Below are 25,142 nucleotides of genomic sequence, written 5' to 3'. Positions count from 1 at the left end.
TTAATGTAATTTATTAATTATTATATATAATACATAACATGACATATATTAAATATTATCCAATATTAACATATGTTGTATAATATATTAATTGATATTAATAGAGTAGATGATATATTAGCATATATTATGCTATATTAATATAAACATGCTTTTCTATGAGATAGAAATAGATATATGTATGCATATATGTATATAAATGCACATATGTATCTGGAAGTACATATGGGTGGATGTCTCCCTCTGTCCCATGAGTCAGTGGGCTCTCTGTCAGCAGGTGGGCAGCAGCACCATTTTCCTAGTGGACCATGAAACAGCTCCCAATGCAAAGAGAAGCAAACTCCTTCTCCCTGGAATGGCCTTGAGCAGAGGTGGGATGCGGCTCCTCCCAGCCCCGGCTGCTCCTGCTTCCTCCACTATCTCGGCCCTCCCTGTTATTATTTGCTGATAAATCCTCTGGCTTTGTTCAGGGCCCTGCCTGGGAGATAGAAACGGGTCATCCCGGTGAGAGGGGGCACCCCGGCTGGCTTCCCTTAAAGAAAGGGCTCCTTTACTGAAGGTGGAGGTGGTATTCGAGGCTTTAGCATGAGGGTTCCAGCTACAAAAGCCCGGGAAATCCCCCAGCACAGCTGCTCCCGCTGCTTTGGGAGTTTCCAGAGAAAGCAAAGTTGGAGAAGGTTTGTGGGGAGAGAGGGAGGGGAAGAGAGGGAGGGAGAGAAAAGGGACAGGGAGAAGGAAAGAGAAAGAGACAGAGAAAAAGAGAGGGAGAGACAGAGACACGCATAGAGAGACACAGAGGCAGAGAGACACACAGAGACAATGACACAGACAGAGAGGAAGAAAGAGACAGACAGAGAAAGGGAAAAACACAGAGAGAAAAAGACACAGAGAGAGAGATGGAGACAGAAGGAGAGAGAGACAGACAGAGAGAGAGAGATGGAGACAGAAGGAGAGAGAGACAGAGACAGAGACAGACAGAGAAAGACACAGAGAGACAGACAGAAAGAGGGAGGGAGGGAGAGAGACAGATCTGCAGCTCTCTGGGAAGCTCTCTCCTTTTTTCCCTCCTGAATTTCCACCAGGGACTGGGAAGCTCTGTGACGCCCACCTTGCCCCAAATCACACACTTTAGGAAATGAGGGGACCTTGTGGCCACCCGATCCAGGTCACACACAAAAAGCGTCCTCATGTAATGTCCAGAGCCAAAGTGATCCTCCAGACTCTGCCCTAGGACTTGGAGAGAGGGGGCCTCCCCTTTGGGACCAGTCCCTTTGTTGGGAATCGCTCCTGCTATAGCTCGTTCTCTGCTCTGTCCCTGGTGCTGGCCCTCTTCCACATGACCTGGACCATCCCCCCAGCCCCCAGTCTCTTCTTCCCGTTCCCAGTCCTTCACTGATCCCCAAATGTCATGGACTCTAAGGCAGGGTTCTCCACCCCTTGTCCTCCTCCCCTGAGCACTCTCCCTTTCCCATCTCCTCTCCTTCCTGACACCGCTCCCGAGGAACTCTGACTGAGCACAGACCCTTCCTGTTCCGGGGCCTGCTGCTCTTTCCTTTTTTGGCTGCCATCTCCCACTGATGACTCACTGAGCAGGAGTCCGCACCCCCCCACCCCCCACCCTCTCCTCTCTGTCTCTGCTTGTCCACTCTTATGCACAGAAAATGATGAACTTGATTTTTTCCAGTGCTTTATACTTCGCCACCATCACACTCTAGCCAAAGTTGCTTCTGGCTGGGGGGAGGGGCGTTGTAGAGCTTTGTAGGGGGTGGGGAGGGGAAACCGGGAAGTCTGAGTTCGAGTCCTGACTTGCCCAAACTGACAGTGACCATAAGCACATTATCTACCCTCTCTGTCTGTCACTCGGGGCTCTCATCTGAAAAATGGGGACAATCCTAACATTGGCCCATAATTTGTTATTTGGATCCAGTTGCTCCCCAGTTCTGGGGTTCTGAGGCACTGCTACTCTCCGTCATCAGCACAGGGATGCTCCTTGATGATTTGGTAGATGGTCTGTGGTCTGCTCCAGTTCAATTGAATGAGCTTAGGAAGCATCGGCTGTGAGCCGACTCTAAGCGAGGCCCTTGGCTTTTCTCAGTGTCCCAGATATAACGGCCTGAAAATATAAACTGTAGGGAAGGGGCCCGTCTCTGCTGGAGAGAGTTTCTTTATTGGGGAAAAAAGGGGTGGAGGAGGATCTACAAGGTTCTGAGTGAGGCTGGGATGCAGTGGATCAACCAGCATTTATTACTTGCCTACTGTATGACAGCCACAGTGCTGTGTCACTGAGGGGGAAGCAGTTCCTGTCTGAGAGAGCTAGCTTCCTGTGAGGGGGGAGCCACTTTATAGATAGAGAGCTATGCTTGGTCATTTGAAGGAGAAATCACTCTGGACTGGAGGAGAGGGACCCCTGAGTTCTGCTTTTCAGGAAGCCCTGAAGGTGAGGTGCCGATGAGCAGGAAGGGGATTCCCATGGCAGGGAGGGGGCCGCTTTTTCACAGACACAGAGATGGGGGATGCCAGCGAGCTTTCCCAAACTTAAGTGAGTTGGGGCCACAGAGCCAGAGATCCAGGTTTTGCCCAGACCTGCGGGAGAAGCATCTCAACTCGGTGGATCCTGTGAGAACTTGTACTTCCCCGGCCCTTCGGGAATCCAGCCCAGGAAGTGTATTGGAACATAATCAGACAACAGTGGAGGACGCCAGTGGAGACTAAGATGTCTCCTCAAAGGCAGGAAGTAGGATCCCAGAGCCAGATGCATTCCCTGTTCTTTCCCCCACTTCTCTATCCCCAATTTTAGCCTCTTTGTTTCAATAAGCAGTTAATGGTGCAGTGACTTATTTACTAGCTCTGTGTCTCTGGGTAAATCGCTTCACTCTATATGCCTTAATTTCCTCATCTGTAAATGAGCTAGAGAAGGAAATGGCAAACCATTCCAGTATCTTTGCCAAGAAAATCCCCAATGGGGTTATGAAGACTCATGATTAATCAATAAGTGGGATGGGATGGGATTGGGAAGAGGTAGAGGGTAAGGCTAGGTGAGGATGGAGGTCAATTCGTCATCTGAGACAAAGTGAAGGAGGAGAGAATGACAGAATGTGTCAGAGTGATAGGAGATGAGGGAGCTCAAAGGGAATGACCTTGACTTTTTCTGTAAAAGAGGAGGCAAAGTTATAGAAGAAAGAGTAGAGGCAAGGGGAGCCATACAGGGTTTGAGGAGGGATGAGAAGGTTTGGAAGAGCCTTGGTGGAAAATGTGAGAGGGAACTGATAAAGGAGGCAGCAGGGAGGACCCCTCCATCCCCACCCCAAATGTGTGATACCCAAATATCAGACAAATTTGAAAAAAAAAAGACAGAGATTCCAGAATGATAACATGAGTCAGCTCTGCTGGAGGATTTTATGTGAAAATCCTGAAGCTCAGCATGGTAGCAGAGTATTGTTAGATCATAGATCCCAAAGCTGAAGCTAGTTCGGGATTTATAAATCATCTAGTCTAATACCCTCACTTTGCAGATAAGGGAACTGAGGCAGTGGCTTCCTGAGATCACCTGAGCAGAAGTGCCTGCCAAAGGAAGGATTTAAAGCCAGGATCTCTGATAATAAAACTAGATTTTTTTTTTCTGCTAGATTTTTTTTTTCACCTATGTCTTCTTACTCAGAATCTGGGCCATTTTCTGGTCTTAATGTGATACATTGTGAATTGGAGGAAACTCATTGCCGGCCCCATTCATTTTCTTCTGGGGAATAGTCTGTGAATACAGACTGGAATCATAGGATGATAGGAGGAATCAACGAGAGCCAGAAGGCTCAGAAAGTCTTTTGTTGCCCATAATTCCTTCCTGATTCAGACATTCACCATCACCCTGACCCCAAGGAGGGTTAGAAATCTGAGCAAATTTCCTGGTTGAGGGTAGGCTGAAACTCACCTCTGTGAGATTTCTGCGTCTGGGACTTGCTTTTAGTAACCGAAAAAGACAAATGAGATCTTTGAGGAGAATTGTCTTTAGATTACAGAGAAAATCTAAAGGCAATCTGCCTCCTCCGGATGGATCACAGAGGGTTTGGGAGCTCGTGGTTGGGGTGCTTTCTTCAGTGGGTCACATCCCAACCCATTTATGGCCACCATCCTGTCACTCTTGCCTCTTCCTTCCCTCCATTTACCATGGACAGAGTAGGAATGAATGGGGGGGTCAAAAGGGACAGCAAATGTGCTGAGCATCCTATGACCTTGTCTCGATGTAAATGGATCCCATGGATCATCCATAGGTTTTTTCCCTTCCTTTCCCTCTGGGATCACGTCATTTGTTTCCAATTGGACATTTTTCCTAACACTAGCCTCCCCTTTTTATGGTTCTTCCTATGGAGCCTGGTGCAGCCTGCTCCCTCCCCACCAAGCACTTCTCCATTGGCCTCTGGAGAGCCCTGGCTTATGGCATCCTGCATCTCGGGAACCATCCATAGACAATCAGTAGAAGGTCAGTGTTAAAACAAACAAATAAACGAATAAAAATGACAGGTTTTTATTTCTGGGAGAAGATTCTGGGAATTAAAAACAAATAGCAATACTTAGGGATTTGTCACGTCAGCTCTCCTTGAATCTCTAAGCCATTTGTTTTAGCCAGTAGCTTATGGGACTACAGAGAAATTAAATTGACTTGAATACATTTCTTTAAAAGTGATCCCTACTGAGGGCGGTTCGCCACATAGCATTCTCACTCTTTTTGTTCTTCTTTGCTTGTATTTTCTTTTCTCATTTTTTTTTTCTGGTTTGATTTGATTTTTTCTTGTGCAGCAGGATAATTGTATAAATATGTACATATATATTGGATTTAACAGATATTTCTACCATGTTTAATATATATTGGACTACTTGCCACATAGGGGAGGGAGTGAGGGAAACGGGAGAAAAATTGGAACACAAAGTTTTGCAAGGGTTAATGTTGAAGAATTATCCATGCGTAGGTTTTGAAAAATAAAAAACTTTAATTAAAAAAAATAAGTGAGCCCTAATTCAGACTATTCTCTCATTCAGATCATCCTTGGTCTTACTAAATTTTCTATACAAAGCCTTTCCTGAGCTCACTAGCTAACTACTAATGCTCTCCTCCACATCAACTTTTAATTTTTTCCTTATATTTATCTTGTATGACTTTTATTCGTGACTATTTGGGGCAGTCCTGGTTTGCCAAAATAATTTCGGCCTCTGGAAGACAGGAAGTGTTTCTTTTTTTCTTTCCTTAATTCAGTGTCTGGCACATAGATAATAAATGCTTTTTCATTGGTTTCCTGTATTTCAGCCAAAAGATACTGTATACACATACATATATAGAAATATATATATATTATACATTTATAAATATATAGAACACACATATATACATATGTGTACATAGAGAAAACATGTATGGATGCATATATGTGTATATATTTATAGTTGATTTATTTATTGAGAACTTTAATTATTTGATTATTGGCCAAGCTACATTCTGAGCACCTATTTAAGCAAATTTTCTCTTCCCCAACCAAGGAAATAAAAAGTTCCTTAGTTCTGCAAGGTCTTTCTGACTTCTCTTTCCATCTGAGACAGCTCTCATGCAAGTGTCTGCCTAATCAGCTGATACAGTGGTTCTTTATCTCTGCCCAAACAGACCCCCATTTCCCCCCCTCCCTTACCACTCTGGATGGGTCAGGGTGAAATGCAGAATGCAGATATTGGGCTATGATGCTGCTAGGCCGAGGCATTGATTGATTTCTGGTGGCTCATTCTGCTTCCCCGTTGGCTGGATAAGAGAGATTGTGGATCTCCCAATAGTTGTATGTAAAACTGGTGCATGATGAAAGCTAATCTCCATCAGCTCCTATTTGCTTAGTGCCTTCCTGGGTTAACAGAATGGAAAATTGTAGACAGACTCTCCCTAAAAAACAGTGAAGGTGATTCTTAATTTGATTGTGGATGTTCTTTCTTGTCAGCCTGAACTGCCCCTTAGTGACAAATGCTTATTTTGCGATTGAAAAGAAATTGGAGGGGCTTTGGTTTTGAGAATGGTTCCAGTATTTCCAATGCTCTTTTGAGATTTGAGATAGGAAAAAAAAAAAGAAGAAGGGTGATAGTGAATGCCCTGAATAATGCAACCCTGGGAAGTGGGAGGAATTCTTGTATCAACGCCATAGGGCTTGGGAAGATCAGTATTCATTAATCTTTGGACAGACGGGTTCAAATATAGGGAAGAAGACTAGTTTCTAATCCTTTGGCAGCCATGTGGTTTTAACCTCAGTTTCTTCATCTGTACAATGGGATAATGATCCTTAAAGGACATAAGCCCTAAGGTTCCTTATCTGTAAAATGGGTTTACCTGATAGTCACAGTAAGTTGGGACCTCCAGTTGGAAGGGACCTAAATGGCCACCTGGGCCACAAAGGAATCTCTGTCACAACATGCCCCAGGGAGGGTACACCTGCCGTTTCCCAGGGCAGTCCATCTCACTTTGGGGCAATTCTAATTCGCAGGAAATTCCTTCTGCCCTTCAGTCCAAAATGACCTCTGAACCTCTACCCTGGTTCTTGGTTCTGTCTGGGGCCACACAGAACAGCTCTGAGCCCTCTTTTTCTCTAGCCTTCAAATACTTGAAAATGGCTATGATGCTCCCTTGAATTTGTTTCTCTGGGTTAGATAACCTCAGATTCTCCAGCTTATTCTCATGACTGTCTAGGATTGTAACTCAATCTTCTCATCTTTAAAATGGCCATAATAGGACTATTATAACTTATTTCACAGGGTTGTTATGGGGCTTGAAAGGGATGGAGAAATTTTTACAAATCTAAAAGCACTATGGAAACGGCAGCTCTTATCATCGTTAACATTATAGGTAATAATAATAATAATAGCAACTTAAAAAAAGACAAATCTAGATTGATGAATTCTCATTTTTTTCTTTTTGAATTCTAATGTTATTTTTTCCAATTACATGTAATGCTAGTTTCAGTATTCATTAAAAAAATTAATAGTGTTTATTTTTCCAAATACATGTAAAGATAGTTTTCAACATCCATTTTTAAAACAAATTTTCTATTTTTAATTAATTTACTTTTAATAGACATTGCTTTATAAATCATGAGCAGAAGGGGAAATCATGGGAGAGAAAAAAAAAGTGAACAGAGCATGTGTTGATTTACATTTTTTCTGGCTGCAGATGCATTTTCTATCCAATCATTACATCTCTAAAAAGAATCAAATCTTTCATAGTTGATCATCACAGTCACTGTGTACAGTGTATTCCTGGTTCTGCTTATTTTGCTCAGCATCAGTCCATGTAAATCTTTCCAGGCCTTTCTAAAATCACCTTGTTCATCAGTTTTTATAGAACAATAATATTCCATTATCTTCATGTACCACAACTTGTTCGGCCATCCCCCCAGTCGATGGGGATCTGCTCATTTCCAATTTTTTCTGCCACAAAAAGAGCTGCTACAAACATTTTTGCACATGTGGGGCCTTTTCCCTCCTTTATGACACATAGTAGTGACACTCAACATTCTTTTTTTGCTGAGGCAATTGGGGTTAAGTCACTTGTCAAGGGGTCAAGTCACAGCCAGGAGGTGTTAAGTGTTTGAGATCAGATTTGAACTCAGGACCTCCTGACTTTAGGGCTGCACCACTTAGCTGCCCTCAACATTCATTTTTGCAAGGCTGCCCTCAACATTCATTTTTGCAAGGCTTTGTGTTCCACCTTTTTCTCCCTCCCTCCCTCGCTTATCTCCCCTCTTCCTAAGACAGTGAGCAATCTGATATAGTTAAATATGTGCAATTCTTTTAAACATATTTCCACATCTATCATGTTGTGCAAGAAAAATCAGACCAAAAAAAAAAAAAAATCAAACCAAAGGGAAGAAAAACCCAGAGAAAGAAAAAGCAAACAAGCAAAAAGGTGAAAATATCCGCTTTAATTTACATTCAGTCTCCATAGTTCTTTCTCTCCATATGGATGGCACTTTCCATTTCAAGTCTATTGGAATTTTCTTGAACCACTGCACTTCAACCTTCATTTTGGTAAGATTTTGAGTTCCACAGTTTTCTTCCTCCCTCTCTCTCCTCGCTCCTTTCCAACATGTAGCTGTCCATGTACATTACGTATCCTCATTTCTAAAGATGAACATTGTCTCACGTGACTTTAGGACTGAGCAGGAGCCACCCTAAGCATCCTCTGAAGGGAAAGGGATGAACCAGAGATACCTGCCTAGACCAGCTTTGGGACTCTTCCCCCTTAGGATAGAGAGCTTCTGAGTCACGACCTTTCATTTCACTGAACAAACCTCCAGCCACCCTTCAGTCCATTCGATGCTGTGATTGGTACGTGTAAGGTAGGCGAGAGATTTCGCTATCAAAGGAAAGCCTCCATTTTTGTTTAATAAGACATTTATCAGAAGGTAAAAAAGTCTCCGCTCCCATGGCCAAGTGTCTTACGGAAGGATCCCGCAACTTGTTTAAAATCCAGCTTGTTTAAAATCAGTTAGCGGCACCCTGGCCCTCATTGGCTGGGTACGATTTAATAGAACTCCAGTTAAACATTTATTGCTTATTTAATTCAAAATTAACTTAATCACCACAGTTGGTAACAACCACTGAGTATTTAATTAACATTCAGCAAACTACCTTATTAAGTCTAAATTGGATCCAGGCTGGTCTTGTTTATCCCTTCGGTTTGCAAACACTGCTTTCTTCACCTCTCGCCCCAAAAGGCCTTGGCTTTTCCCATCAAACACTGCAAGTGGACGAGGAGGCCTCTTCTGGTCACTGTCCTCTGAATACTTTGATAAGAGGCAGGAGCAGAGCAGGATGAGAGGGAGGCAGGACAATCATGTCGGTGACGGCACAGCGGGGATGCTGATTGTGTTAAGCATTTGTAGCCCGCGTGCAATGGGGCTCCAGGTGGTTAGAAAATGGATCTTGTGGAAACTTTCTCAACATGATCCGGTCTAAGGTGTTTGGTGAAGAGTCTCTTGGGAGTTGTCCCCTTTGTGGTGGCTCATGGGAAGGACATTGACTGCTTACTCTTTGAGGACTGGCATTAGTGGTGAGCCATTGGAGATTTTCCCTTGCACCCAACTTATCAGCAGGAAGACAATCTGGGAAGTGAAGAAGGGAATGGTGGATCTGTGGCAGCCACAGCAGAAATTTGAGAAACTTGCTTCTTCTCTGACTTTGTAGGATAGTGTCAATAACCTGTACATGAATATTTCAATTTTACACCAGTCTCCCTTATTCCTCCAACTTCCTTCTCTGTAATCTGATGACCCTGCCCTCTTCGCTTTTCCATCCATAAAATGCTCCATCTCTAGAATCCCGGCATTTTCATTGGTAGTCAATTCCATATTTGGAACCCTCTCCTTCATCATCTACCCCTCCTGGCTTCTTTCAAGTCCCAGCTAAAACCCCGCCTTCTATAAGAAGTCTTTCAGAATCATCCTTAATCTTAATGCCTTCTGTCTCTCAAGTGTTGTCACTTTTCCATCGTGTCTGACTCTTTATGACCCCAGTGGGAGTTTCAGAAATTCTACAGTGTTTTGCTATTTCCTTCTTCTGTTCTGCCATTTCCTTCTTCAGCTCATTTTACAGATGAGAAAACTGAGGCAAATAAGACTAAGTGATTTACTTAGGATCATAGAGCTAGGAAGGGTCTGAGACCAGATTTGAACTCATGAAAATCCTGATTATCTCCACTTTCTCCTAAATATCTCCTTTTGAACACAGTTGTCTCTCCAAATGACCTGGGAGTCCTTGAGGGCAATGAGTGAGTGAAATTGCCCTTTCTTTGTAATCACTGCCTGGGGCCTGGCTCACTACATGTGTTTCTTCATTCTTTTGACTTTTGTCTTGGGTGTCATGTTCAGGCTTTGCTCCTGATCTGCTGCGTCCCGTGCCCTTGTATAAGCTGGTCTAGTGTGGAACTAGCCATCACATTCTTCCTCTTTGCTCTGGACTCCTTCAATCTCTTTTCAGTTCTGACCCACTTTGGGGACCTTATCCCAGTATATTCTCTTAATAGCTCCCTTTTTGTCACACTCTTCAAAACTCACTTTAAAGTTTAATGTGTCATTTAATTATCATCAACAACAGAAACTTACATTACAGTGGCTTAAGGTCTCAAGTGACCTTGATTTGTTCAAGTTAAAATATATTGGACATCTAGTGCAAGGCATTAGGGGGTGGGCAGCACCAGTTCAATTAGCCTTCTAGACCAAAAACCGATTGGTCCAAGTGACCGGCCTGAGGTCATATAGCTAGTTAAGTGACTTGAAGTCTGGACCCCCCTGACTCCATGTTTTGTACCATATTGCCTCTGGTTAAAATGGATCCCACCAATCTTTGATTCCAAATGAGAAACCAGGAATTTCAAGCAAAGAAAATACACATATTTAATCTGTTTTTTCATCAGAGATTTGACGAATGACTTGGGTCTTTTTTGGACGGTGGGTGATTGCTTATTCTACTTCATATTGAATTGATATTCAATGTTTTGATTACCTCGATTTATCTATCTGGACATCTTTTCGTTATTGGCAATGGCTGCCATTTGTTTCCTTTGTGTGATTCCAACTTTCTTCTGAACATTTCATTCCCTTACCCATGATGCTATAGGGAGAGAGCTGGATATGGATTTGGGAAGACTTGTATTCAAATGCTGATTCTTTCACTCATTAGCTCGGTCCCACTGTCTTCTTTCAAGCAAATTTCAAGCAAACAAGGAGAATACATATATTTAATTTATTTTTTCATCAAGTCACTTACCTTAGTTTACTTGCCTGTATAATAAAGATGGAGAGATCTTAAAGTTCCTTAATGATTTCCTGTAGTCTTGGACTCACAGAATTTTAAAGCTGGTAAAGGTTCACACTTTACCCATCTCATTTTATAGAGGAAGAAACTGAGGCTCAGAAAGTAATTGAATTGTTTAGAAAAGAGACGGGACAGGAAGAAGCACCTACTATTGCCAGGTCCACTTTATGAATATTCTCTCATTTGTACCTTTCTGGGTTGGATAGCTGGTCACTTGCAGAATTGAGATGTCAACTGATGATGTCTGAGTCCCTACTCGGGGTTCTTTTCCTCTTCGATTCAGTAGGCTTTCAAGTTTTATTTGTGGGTAGTGAGAAAAGCGAAGCCCAATTTCACCTCCTAGGGATAGAAGTCCCAGAGTTATAACATAGACTGTTAGGTTTACACTGATCAGTCCTTCAAGTTGAGGAGAGTGACTGGATTAGATAGAGATCACCTTGCAGCATAGGTCTCCAAAGCAGGTTCCATAATGCCTTTCTCCATTCGAGGGAAGGGGATGCCAAAAAGATTCATCTTGGCCAAAGCAAAGTCACAGTGTAGCTTGGTCACTTTGTGAGCCCCAAGACTACTAAAGGAACACTGGGGCACCATGTAAGACAGTTTGTAAACCCTAAAAGGTTCTGATATTATTAAATTCAGTCTAACGATGAATGACAGGACATTTGTTGGGGGCTCAGTATGTACCTACCAATTTGCTAAAGTACCAAAGCAAAAGATGGTTCCTGCCTTCCAAGAGCTTCCATTTCAATAGGAAAGGCTACACTGAGAGCGGGGTGGGTGGTAACCAGGGAGGGGAGTTGGGGTCTGGGGCAAGAGTAAACCCAGCAAAAAACACTGGTCCCGGATCTGCTGTGTGCTGAGCCATTTGCTAGAAACTCCCCACAATGAAGAAAGACAAACCATTCTATGGAAATGTCAGCTAGAATAATAGTGTTCAAAGAAGGGGTGACAAGTAGAGCGATGGAAAGCAAACCCCAAGGCCCCGGAGCAGAGCTGTGACATTTTGTTGACCTTCACTGAGGACTTTGAGAAGTGAGTCCAATCATCTTCTGAGAGCTTGCGTTTCCTGTACTTGGGGTTAAAAATAATTCCAACCTTTCCTTGCTGGCAGCTTGTCCTTTGGCTGTTGGGTGCCTGCCTCTGGACGTGCTCCTGTCCTGCTTGAACACCTCTCCCCTTCCCTCCACCCCCCTCCTGTCACTTGGAAAACCTTCACTGGGCAGAAGATGGATTTCTGGGTTGGCTGTTGCAGCCTTAAAATAAAATGGTTCTTGGTATCATCTGGGCAGATATCTTGGGTTATTTTTCCAGTACAGGGAGTGCAGAGACATTTCCCCCCGACGTTCTTTCCTTTGGGCCACCTGCGGGGCTTTTGGTCGGGATCTGAGTGCAGTCTGTGGCCATCTGGGCCGGGAGGGCCAGCAAGACTTATTGCCCCTCTGGGGTGAGGGGTGGTGGTGAAGGGGGGAGGTGGCCGGGCTCTCACTTGAGGTCATCTTACTTATTATTCACCCTTGACCCACTGCCTCCTCTGAAGCTTATTCCGAGCTCTCTCTTTGACTCTTTTTTTTTTTTTTTTCATGTGAAATTCTAGACATCTCACCCGCTCATCTGTTTCTGTCATTATAATTTCTAAACTGTCCAGCTGAGCGGGTACCCAGCGCCTCTCCCTCCCGTGGTGTTTTCCAGTCTTGCTGGGCCTTTCGTGACCCCATTTGGGGTTTTCTTGGCAAAGATGCTGGGGTGCTTGGCTCTTTCCTTCCCCATCTCATTATGCAGTCGAGGCAAAGTTAAGTGACTTGGGCTGGCTTTGAATTCAGATCATCCTGACTCCAGACAGGGCCCTCAGTCCATCTAAATAGCTAGCTGCCCTTGTCCCCATATCCCTTCAGTTTAAAAATCCTGTTTGCTTAGGGTGCCTTGGTTCTGGCAGATACATTCTTACCAAGCCTGCTTAGGAGCCCTCTTCTCTGATAGATTGTATTTTAGGTTAACCTTTCAAGGGGGGAGGCAGAAGAGGAGGGGAGACTTTCCTTCAGTGGAAAGGGAGCGGGACGGAGAGGCTGCCTTCCAATTCTGCTTTGGCCACTTAAGAATGGAGCTCCTGGAGAAATCATTTAAGTCCCATGGCAGCTCATTTCCTTCTACTGGAAGATAAGAGGGTTGGTCTTTGCCCAATCTAGTCTCACATCAAATCCTATTTTCATCTCATCACCATCTTCCCAAGGAGTCTGGTCACTTTTTCTTTCTCTTTCTCTTTTTTGGGAGGTGAGGCAATTGGAGTTAAGTAACTTGGCTAGGGTCATACAGCTAAAAAGGGCCAAGCCTCTGAGGCTGGATTTGACTGTGGGGTTGGTGCTCTTTCCACTGAGCCATCTAGCTGTCCCGAATCACTTTTTGCTTTTCGGTGGCAACAGGGAAAGACAGGTCATCTTTGACCTTAGAACTGAAAAAACAAAATGGTGGCCCATGACCAAAGGGATGCCTACTAGATGTTCCAGGTCTTTAGTCTCCTCTTTAACTTTCCCTTAAAACTACTCATTCATCACTCAAATTGCCAAACCAATGCCAGGTTTCTTTAAATGCTCTTAGGGTCCGGTCTTTGAAGTGTTTGGACCTCTTATTTGGGAGGTTGGGAGTTGGCCCCTCTACCCCCAGAGGAAATCCCTGGGATGGTAATAGAGGGCTTTTTGGGGGAAGAGTTCTTCTGGACTATAAAAAGCTGGGATTGACCTTTGGGAGAAGGGCCTGGTCGTTTAAAACAAAATTAAAAACAAAAAAACAAAAATAAAGCAAAATTTAAGCAAAATACATTTTAAAAAACTCAGAATGTGGATTTTGCTGGAAAGATTCTGTCTGCTCAAGCCTCTGGGGCTTTTCACCAGAAATTCCCTCAGTGCAAAGATTTAGAGGATCCTTTGAATTCTGTTGTGAGATTTGTTATCTGGATTTTCTTCTTAGCTAGTTCACTTTTTCTTATCAGTTTTTCTGTAATTTGTTATTTATATGTAAAATGGCTATGATGGTTAAGTCTGAGTAATTCTGGGGGTGTGGCCATAGGGTGAGTGTGATGGGTAAAAAGAAGTGGGGAAAGTTCAAATCCTATCTCAGGCAAGTGGGTGTGTGACCATTACAAGTCTAAAAGCCTTTGTTTCTTAATCAGTAAAATGGGCATTAGCCTCAAAGAGTTATTGTGAAAATCTGATGAGGTAATGTATTCTTTTTAGTCTGACTCAATTTCATTTAATATATGGAAATTCCTTTCCCTAATTCAGTTTGCCAGACTCTTAGAGTCCTGGAGAATTGTGTAGGACGTTGTAGACTCAGTCACTAAGAACTGATTTTTGGGTTGCAGCACAGTGCTGAGCTACCTCTTCAGGAGCTCATGGGGGACACAGCATGGGAACGACTATTTCCTAGACATAGCGTAAGTGGGAAGCAGGGAGACAGGGTTAGGTAATACCTGACAGAGAGACAGGACCTCTGCAGAAGTCTTCTTGACTCCAGTGGTTCATTCTCCTGGGACTATAAAGCTACAAAATTAGAGCTAGCACATAGGACGATCTATCTGGCATAGGAGGATCTCCCCGGCCGGAGATCTTTATTTCATCATTGAATTTTAGAGGCGTATCTTGGCAAAGGTCCTGAGAACAGGAAGTAACAGAGTTATGATTCCAGCTCCTGTTTACTGAGGACGTAGATCTAAGCCAAAGAAAGGGAGAAGTGGGTTTATTATCAATGACCTTACTTAAATGGAGCAATGATGCTCCCGTATACTGAGGACATAGATCCAAGCCAAAGAAGGAGAAAAGTGGGTTTATTATAAATGTCTTTATTTAAATGGGGCAACGATGCTCCTGTATACTGAGGACATAGATCCAATCCAAAGGAGAGAAATGAGTTTGCCATCAGGGGGGCTTTCCTTAAATGGGGCAGTGTTCAGATGTTCTGCTCCTTCAACTGAGGAATCCATATATTGGGCCTGAAAACTGTTCTTTTCCCCAGAATGGAGCAAAAGAAAAGGGCTTGGCTGGGCGGAGGCGGAGGAAGAAAGAAAGCATTTCTATTCCTTGGCCACCATATGCCCGGCAGGGATGGAGCAAGGCCTGGAATGTCTGCTGTGCTAGAAGGCCTGTTTTTGTCTCGGTGGCTTTTATCATACAATGTATTCTGTTGTCGTCCGACTTTCACACAAACTGGATCCCAAAACTCCTTACAGAAATTAAAAATACAAACCCGTGGGCAGGATGTGTTTTATAAATTACAGACAACAGTAGTGTAAAGACACTGGTCTATGGAATAAATTAGAGCCTACAACCAGGCACTGATAAGAAAGAGATGGAGAGTCAGTTGGCAGGGAAAGTCCCTCAGGAAGGAGATGGTGCCCGATGAGGGAGATGGGCGATGAGGCGAAGGGGTGCCATCCTGGGGAAGCTGCCCAAGAGGCTAGCAGCTGCTGAGTGGAACAGGTTAGACCCACCAGGAGGAGCAGGTTAGACCCTCCAGGAGGAGCAGATTAGACCCACTAGGAGAAACAGGTTAGACCCACCAGGAGAAGCAGGTTAGACCCACCAGGAGAAACAGGTTAGACCCACCAGGAGAAGCAGGTTAGACCCACCAGGAGGAGGAGGTTAGACCCACCAGGAGGAGCAGGTTAAACCCATCAGGAGGAGCGAGGATGTATAGAAGCTAGCAGGAGGACAGCCCTCCTTTCTCTGTTGCTCTAAGAGGTAGAGCATCATCACATCCAGAGCTGGAAGGGATCACAGGAATGAGGAAGGTTACACAGGCAGTAAAAGGGGCTGAGCTTGGATTGGAAACTAGAGCACCCTTCCACTGGGCCTTCCTGCCTCTCATAACACATGTGCCTTCACCCAGACAGCCCGCTGGAATGGGTATAATCCTCCTCCCTGTTCAGGGGAAGAAGCCAGGGCTCCGAGGGGGTGACTGATGCCTCCAGTCTCAGACAGCCAGCTTGGGATTCAAAGCCAGATCTCCTGCTTTCCACGATGTCCCAATCACCCTCTGAGAAGGAAGAAGGGGAGTAAGAAAGCAGTGGAATCTGAGTGAGTTTTAATGGATTCCATCCTGTCCCATTTTCTCTTCTTTAAAATATTTATTCATCTCATGCTTCCATGAGTGTTCCTTGTCTCCCTGTTAGAAAGTCATTTCCTTGGGATAGTCTCATTCTTTGCCTTTGTGTCCCGGGGCCTCCCACAGTGTTAGGAAATGGTGGTCAATGGATTCTTCCCATCTCCTCGTCTGTTATTCCGCAGGCCCCTGCCACGAGCAAGCCTCCTTCCCCAGAGCGAGCCGGCTCCCCGGGGCCCAGACAGAAGCGCACGTTTCTGCCGTGGGTCACAGATGGACAAATGGCAGCCCAAATGTTGGGGGTCACCATTATTTCTCTACCTGTGGATTAGTGGATGGGCTTCGAACTTCATTCATTCTGGGCTTCCTGTCTTCATGGTCCTCTCTGTAGGACATAAGGCCTTCGGCCACTGCCCAATCCCCCTGCCCACCGCAGGAGGCCCCTTTCAACCTCCCCACCTGCTGACCTGAGACGTTTCTAGTGACTCAGGGCTCATGTATCCCATTGTTGAGAAGTTCTGAGTCTAAGAAAGCTCTTCCTTTGATGTGAATTCTTCCTGTTTGTTCCTTCCTCTGCCTTTTGGAGTAACCTGGGATGGGTCTACCCTTTGTTCCCCAGAGTGGCCTTCAGAAGGTTAAGCACTGCTGCCTCTTCCCTCCCCCGCCTCTCTTTCGGGCTAAAAAGCTGGAATCTGGTTTAAAGTGGATTCGGATCCTCATGTCAGCGATATTGCTTTCTGCGGGATGCTCTCACGCCAGACTCCTCAGTGCAATCATGGTGTCCAGGCAGGCATCCCGAAGGGCCCTTCTGGGCTCTCTTCTGCCTCTGTATATTGCTTCCCAAGGGGCTCTCCTCAGCTCCCAGGGACTTAATTATCATCTGTGCTGATACCTTTTTGGCCCAGTCTCTCCACTGGCTCCTGTGATCTTGGGTCCAAGATTTTGTTTTGGGGCTGGGGTCCACCGGCCTCAGATCCCTCCTCACTCCCTCCATCTTCCATTCAACACTAAAGTGATCTTCCTAAAAAAGCAGCTCTGACCTGATCTCGGGAAACTCCAGGGCCTCCCTATTGCCTCCAGGAGCAAATATCAAAGGCTCCATTTGGCAGGCAAAGCCCTTTCTAATCCATCTTTCAGAGCCCCCTCCTAGCTTTCGGGTATTCTGACACTTAACTCCCTAAAATATATATTTACACACATCTACATTAAATGTGCAATATATAAATATACTATATTTATGATATATATGCTAGTATATATAGTATATTTATATACTATTATATAATACTATATAAATTATAGTATATATAATAATTTATATTTATAAACTAATAATACTATACTATCATATATAGTCTATATATAATATATACTAATATATACTAGGATATAATATATATCTATACTATATAGTATATTTATATATTGTATATTTAATGTGTATACACACACAACACACATAAATAGGTATATGATATATTTGTACATATGTATTCTTCCATCTAATGACGTGGGCCTCCTGTCCATCTAGAGAAGTGGATCAAAACTTTCCTCTTGGCACTTTTGGCCAATTCATAACTCTCTCTGGTTGCCCTTTGTTCCTGCCTAGAATATTCTCCCTCCTCAGTTAAATTTTTTCTTCTACAGGAAGCCTTCATTCTTTTTATTTATTTTGTCTAAATATTTCCCAATTATGTATAAAGATTTTTTCACAATCTGTAAACGTTCTGAATCTCAAATTCTCACCCCTTCCTCTTGCTCTTCCCCCTTCTTGAAGAAGGCAAACAATTTGATTTTACTTAAACATGTGAGGTCATGGAAAGCACATTTCTATTTTAGTCAAGTTGTAAAAGAAAACACAAACAAAAAAAAACCCCAAACAATAAAAAGAAAGTAAAAATATACTTACAGGAAGCCTTAATTCCAGTGTCTTCTTTCTTTTAATTATTTCCTATTAATTTTGTATTTATCTTACTTGGTATATATTTGTTTGCAACTCTCCCATTAAATTGTAAGCTTCTTGAGAACAGGGTCTGTCTTTTGTACTACAGCATTTAGCAGAATGTTGGCACATAGTAGGTACTTCATAAACGTTGAATGATTGATTGAATTGCAATAGGGAGGCACTGGAGTTTACTGAGACATATCTGACCATATCTGATCCACAACAGCAAAATTTCCAGTGATAGTGATAGACATTTCCCAATGCATCTTATCTATCTTAGCAGCTTTATTAATTATTCTTCTTCTAGCATATCTATGGTGTGATCCATGAAGCATTCGATTCTTTCTCATATTATTGTCGGTGCAGTTCTAAAATCAGCGACCTCTTATCAAGCTCAATCTAGGAACGGAATGAGCTACTCATATGTCACTGAAATTTAACAAGGGAGGAATTTTTGGTTGATTGGCTGGTTCATTCATGTCTGATTCTGCCATTGCCTTCTCCAGTTGATTTTACACATGAGGAAAATGAGGCAAAAAAGGTAAATGACATGCCCAGGGTCACACAGCCAATAAATTTCTGGCTTGGGCTTTGCATTGTCCATTGGCTGGGAAGCATCAGAGAATCTGGGGCTAAAGGGAGTTCATCAAGGAGGCTGAAGGAAGTCTTGTAGTGATCATGTGTGGACATCCCAAGGAAGCTAGGTCTATCAGGGAGAAGAAAACACTGGATCCAGCCCATCCATGCCCCCTTCATTCTTAATTTACACGGCTAATTATTTGCAAGAGAAATCCAAGCTGCTTGTGTTTAAATTCATTTGGAAGCTTTTTTGTCATTTCCCTTGAGTGTTCTCTCTCTCTCTGTCTCTCCTCTCTCTCTGTGTCTCTGTGTCTCTCTGTCTCTGTCTCTCTCTCTCTGTCTCTTTCTCTCTTTCTCTGTCTCTGTCTCTCTCTGTCTCTTTGTTTCTCTCTCTCTCTCTCTCTCTCTCTTTCTGTCACTCTCTGTCTCTCTCTGTCTCTGTCTCTGGTCATTTGAAACTTTAAGTACACCTATATTTGATAAGTGTACCGAGGACAATGGGGAAGCAAGGCTGGTCTGAAAAACTAGGGCCCTGTGGGATTTCATTAGTAGCCTCTCTGTAGTTGGCTGCTGACGCACTAAACCCCTGTCTGGGGCTAATGTTGAGACTGAGTCCCCATCTATGGCTCCACGAAAGGGCGTGCAGCATCATTAAGAGATTTTGTCAGATGGCTCATGGGATCACTGAATTCTAGAACTGACAAAGACAAGAGGGATGATCTTATTGTTATCTTGTACAAAGGAGAAAATGATGTCCCAGAGAAGCCAAAGGACTTGTTTTGAAGTAATCCAGATACCCTAGGTCAATAGCACAAACTCCCCTTGAGTTTGAGATGTGTTTAGTAAACCCTTGTTGGCTCTCAGTGATCACCTTTTTTTTTTCTTTTTCTTTCTTGACTCAATGTTCCTAAATGATCCAGTGATTCATTCTGAGACGGTCTTGGGGACTTGGTACAAACCTTACTGTTCCATCATTTCTAAAAATCTGCCTTTGCCCTGCTTTGGTAGCCTGCTAGCCCGCTTTTGCAGCTTTTTCATGCATATGTCTTCCTATTTGAAATATTAACTCCTTGAGAACTTTGATATTTGTTCTTAATTCCTCAGCTTGAATATATTATTCAGTCATTTGGGTTCTTTCTGACCTCATTTGGGGTTTTCTTGGCAGAGGTGCTAGAACGGCTTGCCGCTCCCTCCCCTTCTACTGGTACATAGTAGTTCCTTAACAAATACTCGTTGGCTTGCAAAGATTGTTGATCATAATTTTGTAATCACATTAAATGTAATCAACATTTATTAAAGATATTCCAAGGTCTTTCATATCCTGAAATGAAATGAAAATTTCATTATTCATTGGAAATAAAAACTTTGCATTCATTTAAAGGAACCAGATGAAAGAATAGCTCGATGTGGGGACATCATTTTCTTATCTGACTTGAATGTGAATTTCTATTGACTATATTCATTCTCTCCTTTCTGGTATAATGATGCTTCTTTTTACCAAAAAATAATACATGGAATAACCGCGCTTCCTCTTTATCATTTCTTAATATCACCCTTCCCAAGCAGCCATTCGTTTTTGTTGTTGTTCTTTGTCTGGACATCGGCTGTAAATGCTATTCTCTGATCCACAGTGTTTTTTCTTGATCTTCATCCCGTCTGGGGTGTTTACTTCTCGCAGATACCATCTTTATTGCTTCCATGGCCTTTTTGGGGATGAGTTTGGCTGAGTGTCTGTGTCCATCCATCTTTTATAGACTTCTCTTTAAAAGCCGAGAGCGGCACTGATGTGGAGACATTGCTCTTCTTTTTTAGGATGGTTCGAGATTAGATAGTCTCCCTTTGGAGCCATATGTGTTTTGAGAGCTTTTAGTCAGGAGATCATAAATTAATAAGAATAATTTGGGGCAGCCATATACCTATCACAGTCTAGTTTTGTTTTGTTTGTTCTTTTCTTCCACGGCATCTGAGTGGAGGATGGACTGGAATGGAGAGAGCTTTTGGAGACCATTTAGAATGCTCTTGCAAAAGTCTAGATGGGAGGTGATAAAAGGCTATGAGAAGGTGGTGGCTAAATGGAGTGAAGGGAACATAGATCAGAGATGTTAGGAAGTTCACAAGATTTGGCAAGAGGTTGAATGTCTGAGTTGAGTGAATGTGAGGAGCTGAGGATGTCGCCGAGTTTGCAAAACTGGGTGAGGGACACGAAATTATGAAATAATTTTTTTATTAATTTTTAGAATTTTTAGGCTAAGTTCTGAATATCTTCTGGCAGGTGTCCCGGTAATTGACATCTTCTAGCACCTTAAAGGACAATACTTTAACTCTGTAAATAATCTGATGTGTATCCTCTGCCTGGCTGGGAGGTTTGTAGCATAGTATCACATAGATCCCATTTCCATTTCTCCTTTTTTAGTCTTTATGTAATTTTTCTGAGGATAGATGTTTATTCATTTTCCTGCAGGTATATAATCAATGTTGAATGTATGGGAGCTTCTCCTCTTCCTTAGATCTGTTTCCCTAGAACCAGAGAGCTTCCCCTTGCATATTCTAGTCATGAGTCTTACCTTAGCCAGTCTCCCTGATACATAAATGTTTTTTAATGAAAGTCTGTTCCAGTGGCCCTGCTCTTTGTCAGATTTTTAAGTGCATTTACTTTTCCTGTGCATTGTGGTCTTGAATTCTGGAGTGAGAAGGACCCTCCCCATACAGGAAAGCAGACTTCCTTCACTCTTTGTTTTTTCTCTGTCTCTCCTAATGTTAGCCAGAGTGCCTGTCTCACTGTCTTACGGAATGATTTTCTCCCACCCTGGAAATTGTCATTCAAAGCTCCGCTGAGCACATTTCCTACAGTCTTGCTGAAATGCCTTTACCTCCTTGCTAGGAAGGAGCACATCATTTCAAAGTCCAGAGTTTTAGTCTAGAAAATCAACCCCAATTTTTCTTTCAAAATCATGATCATGATTTCAGTCATGATTGAAAGAAGGGGGGAAAAATCTCTAAGCCTCACAGATGGGCATGTACCTTCACAAAGTTACTAGGGCTACATATGTTCCATCTTGCTGCCTTTGTCATTTAAAAAAAATATCACAGCATCTAAGGAAGACAAATATACCCAGATTCATCCAGCATTAGGTGAATTTTGATGGAAAAATCTCACATTTGGGGCTCGTTGTCATTTCCCTGGCAACTGTGCTCCATGATCAAAAGTTATTTGTGGAGCCGTGGCAGAGAGTTGTTTCTCCTTTTCAGGGAAGTAATATTGGTCCTTGAGTGGGAGCCCTAGAACAATGAGAACGCGCTGATTTGATTTACCAATTAATTTCATTTCCAGATACAAACATATGTAGCCCTGTTAAAAGGAAAGGGGGGGAAAAAGTCAATCTGTTTTTGTGAATGGAAAGAAATTGTTCTTACAACTCATTCTTTTCTTGTACGTTCTTTTCCATCTCCATTATGGAGTGGGGAGTTCATGGAAGTTGCTTCTGCAAGTTTTGGCTCAGGAGGGATGGCTCTCTTAAGTGCTATGTGTCCTGGGAGGGGAAGATGGCCATTTACAGGAGTCTCCAGCTTGGCTGCTTTCAGCTGCAGGAAATCTACTGTCCATAGCACTTCTTAATTAATAAAAGAAAGCCTGAGTCTGCTCCATTTCGCTTGGGCTAGGGCAGGGGCAGGGGCTTGAATCACCATGGGGATTAATTGTTCACAGAAATGGTGGCCCTCGGATGGCACCCTTGGCTGCTGGTGCCATGACTCCTGGAATAAAGATGCCTGACACGGCAAAGGGATATTTTAGCTTCTCGATAAGCTGGTGTTGACAGACTTTTAAAGGTCACGCTCACTGGCCACATTTAGTTCCCGATTTGGACTTCTCTCTGTTTCCCCCCGGCTGACACGGGCCAAATGTGTCATAGAGCTCCGGACGGGCCGGCTGCTGCTGCTGCTGCTGGGGAATGGGGCATCATGTGGCCTCCTTCCCTTTCCATCTCCTTACTTGTCTGTTCCTGCCTTTTCTTCTGCTTATTCCTGGCTCTACCTGGCAAAGCTACAACCAGACGGAAGATTATAGGGTTAGAAGTGGAAAGCATTTGGGGTCTGATCCTCCAGCCTTGCTGCCTCCATTTTAGAGATGAGGGAGCCAAGGGCCAGGGGATCGGGCCCCGGGCAGCCAGGAGCAGCACTCTGATTCGGGGCAGAGCTCTCGATTCCCAACGCTGCCCTCTCACTGCTCTGCCATCTTGGCATCTGATGGTACACGCAGCAAGCTCGCCTGGCTGGGCATTGCCCATTATCAGTGAGAGCGAGTTTAATCACGGTTACCATCCCCATGGTGTTGGGGGAAGTGCTGAGACCCAGCTGTGGGGAGCTTCAAGGGAGCTGGGTTCCAGTGGCCCACATTCTGAGCATCCTTGTTAGCTCCTGGTGCTTCCTCCTGTGAATAGTCTCAATAGTAACCTCCTTAAAGCATTATTAATAGTATACAAGGGTGGAGATGATCCTTTGAGTCCTATGACATAAGTGTAGCTAATATCCTGAAGCTTAGGAAGCACTTTGCAAAATTATCTGTTTGTTTGTTTGTTTTGTTTTTTACTGAGGCAGTTGGGGTTAAGTGACTTGCCCAGGCTCACACAGCCAGGAAGTGTTAAGTGTCTGAGACTGGATTTGAACTCAGGTCCTCCTGACTTCGGGGCTGGTGCTCTACCCACTGCACCACCCAGTTACCCCTACAAACATTATCTTACTTGATATTCAGCCACGTGAGGGAGATTTGTGCTGTTCTTAGCAAAAATTCTAAAGTAGAGAGTCATTTCCTTCTCCTGTTCATTTTATAGATGAGGAAACTGAGGCAAGCAGGATTAATTCCCATAGCTAGTGTCCGAGGTTGGTTTTGGACGCGGGACTCCAGCCTGGTACTCTGTCTCTGGACCACCTGGGTGCCCCATGAGGGAGATGGCAGCTGGCTACTAAGGGAGGGAAGCAGATTCTGAACCCAAGTCTTTACTCTGTTCCACATTCTTCCCATGACACGTCCCTGTCCCTCCCAAAAACAAGGAAAAAAAGGAAATCTTATTTTCCATCCTTCCTTCCACACAGAGATTTATCGTGGGAATCACAGCGAGTCTTTGTGTCTTTTGGGGCGAGGGTGGACGTGAGAGGAGGAGGCTTTCCCAGGAATTGTGGGGGATACCCTAGTAGGGAGGATGTGCAGTCATGCCTGGGTCCTCACAGTAGAATCTGGAGTCTTAGTTGAGTCTTCGTTGAGCTCTCCCATATGCTGGGCACTCTGCTAAGCTCAGGGGGAGGCCAAGATTGTACCATCTCTGCTTCCCGGGAGTCTGTGATCTTGCAAGGGGCAAAGGACATGGAGAGAAATGATTATAATGCGAGTTAAAACATGATTAACTGAATAGGAGCTGGAGTGAAATTTGAGGAAAGGGGGATGATTTCTGTTCGGGGAATGGAGCAGGAATAATGGGAAGCCAGAAGAGAGGCCTTGGCATTTTCCTTTGACATAAGGGAAAGGTTTCAGCTAGGGGAGATGTCCAGGCATGGGGTTTCATGAGCAAATGCTTAGAGAGAAGACAGACAATTACAATTGAGGAGACTGAGACCTAGGGAGTTAAATAGGCTTGTGTAAGGTCACCCAGCTAATAAATGTTGGAGGAGATTTGAACTCAGACCTTTCCTACTCCGGATCCTGTGCTCTGTGCCCCATGGCAGCAACTGGCTGACTGGCCCAGCCATAATTATGCCTCCTTCCTCTTCACTCCACTCTTGATGTTGAACTTCTCTCCCCAGTATGCCCCTGGGTGGGCACGTCCTCCCCATCCCTTTTCAGTTTCCTTTGAGTGTTGTCTTCTCTATTAGGATGTGAGATCCTTGAGGACAGGGGATGCTTGGTTTTTTGTTCATATTTATAGTCTCATTGCTTAGTATGGGCCCTTTTACAGAAAGAACTTACTGTTGATCAGACTTGATGTCGCTTCCTAAACTGTAGCATCCTCATCTGCAGCCGTGGCTCTAGCAGGGTCTGCCCGGGGCAGGCTCAATGTGCCCACTGTGGCTTTCTGAGTCTAAGAGATGCTGCCTGGGGAGGAGATGGAGACTGGTGGCAGTGCAGGGAGCGAAGGACGCCGTTCGGATTTCTGTCTGACACGTTTCGCTCTTGGAAACGGGCACAGAGGTGATTAGAAACTCTTAGAAATAGGCCTTCCTTATCTGGCCTCTTTTTCTTCAGCGTGAAATTGAGTTGGCTGGGAGCTCTTTGCCTATCAGAGACTTGATCTTCCTCTTGTTCCTTTCTCACTTCTCAGGCTCTCAGAGAATTGGAAGGGAATCTGTCAGAAGAAGCCCTGAGTTATGGGGAGTGTCTTGTCCAAAAGACCATGTGACTGAATGCCTTTCCGGGATCCTGGGTCTCTCGAGTCCCCAGAGACTGCAGCAAGGCTGCTTTGTGATGTGGGATAGCGTTTCCTTACTCTGACTCATTTTCTCCATTTGCAAAATGGATGGTTTGCATCCCGCCACCAAACAGAGGTGTCCGGACTGTCCGAAGGGGACCTTTAGGCTTCTAGGATGGAGAGTTGGGATTTCTGCTCTGGGCGTGAGCTGGAAACCTAGAAGGGGTTTTTATAGAAAGGAGCCCACTCCATCGTCACTAGGTCCCTTTCGCTGTATTTCTTAAACATTGTTGAAA

General features: G+C 43.9%; 1 protein-coding gene across 4 annotated transcripts in view; it reads left to right on the top strand.

Moving 5' to 3' along the window:
• LPP (LIM domain containing preferred translocation partner in lipoma) overlaps positions 1-25,142 on the top strand; it is a 626,695-nt gene that overhangs the window by 7,470 nt on the left and 594,083 nt on the right. Inside the window, exon 1 of one of the 4 annotated variants that reach the window (XM_031957437.1) lies at positions 2,183-2,437. The exons of the other annotated variants lie outside the window; for them this stretch is intronic. The gene's annotated coding sequence lies outside the window, so the exon portion shown is untranslated. Of the gene's footprint in view, positions 1-2,182; positions 2,438-25,142 lie in introns of those variants that run through there. 4 annotated transcript variants of the gene reach the window in all.

Source organism: Sarcophilus harrisii, chromosome 3, assembly GCF_902635505.1.
Source record: "Sarcophilus harrisii chromosome 3, mSarHar1.11, whole genome shotgun sequence".
In the NCBI taxonomy this organism is placed as follows: domain Eukaryota; kingdom Metazoa; phylum Chordata; class Mammalia; order Dasyuromorphia; family Dasyuridae; genus Sarcophilus; species Sarcophilus harrisii.
This window is presented reverse-complemented; position numbering and strand designations above follow the sequence as displayed.